Below are 896 nucleotides of genomic sequence, written 5' to 3' on the forward strand. Positions count from 1 at the left end.
AGCAGTAGTCATTGGGGACTCCATTGTTAGGGGGACAGATAGGAGGTTCTGTGGGGATGAGAGAGACTCACGGTTGGTGTGTTGCCTCCCAGGTGCCAGGGTTTGTGATGTCTCTGATTGTGTTTTTGAGATCCTTAAGGGGGAGGGGGAGCAGCCCCAAGTCATGGTCCACATAGGCACCAATGACATAGGTAGGAAGAGAGATGGGGATTTAAGACAAATTCAGGGAGCTAGGATGGAAGCTTAGAGCTAGGACGAACAGTTGTTGTCTCTGGTTTGTTGCCCGTGCCATGTGCTAGTGAGGGAAGGAATAGGGAGAGAGAGAGGAGTTGAACACGTGGCTACAGGGATTGTGCAGGAGGGAGGGTTTTGGATTCTTGGATAATTGGGGCTCTTTCTGGGGTAGGTGCGGCCTCTACAAGCAGGATGGTCTTCATCTGAACCAATATCCTGGGGGGGGGGGGGGGAATTTGCTAAGGCTATTGGGGTGGGTTTAAACTAATCCAGCAGGGGGATGGGAACCAAAAGGTATCGAAAAGGTTGAGAGTAGGCAGGTCCAAAATCAAGTTTCAGGGACGCAAGATGGCACTGGCAAGCAAGAAGTTGGTTTGAAATGTGTCTACTTCAACGCCAGGAGCATCTGGAATAAGGTGGGTAAACTTGCAGCATGGGTTGGTACCTGGGACTTCGATATTGTGACCATTTCAGAGACATGGTTAGAGCAGGGACAGGAATGGTTGTTGCAGGTTCCAGGATATAGGTGTTTCAGTAAGAATAGAGAAGATGGTAAAAGAGGGAGAGGTGTGGCATTGTTGGTCAAGGACAGTATTGCAGTTGCAGAAAGGATGTTTGGGGACTCGTCAACTGAGGTAGTATGGGCTGAAGTTAGAAACAGG

Source organism: Chiloscyllium plagiosum, chromosome 22, assembly GCF_004010195.1.
Source record: "Chiloscyllium plagiosum isolate BGI_BamShark_2017 chromosome 22, ASM401019v2, whole genome shotgun sequence".
Classification (NCBI taxonomy): Eukaryota; Metazoa; Chordata; class Chondrichthyes; order Orectolobiformes; family Hemiscylliidae; genus Chiloscyllium; species Chiloscyllium plagiosum.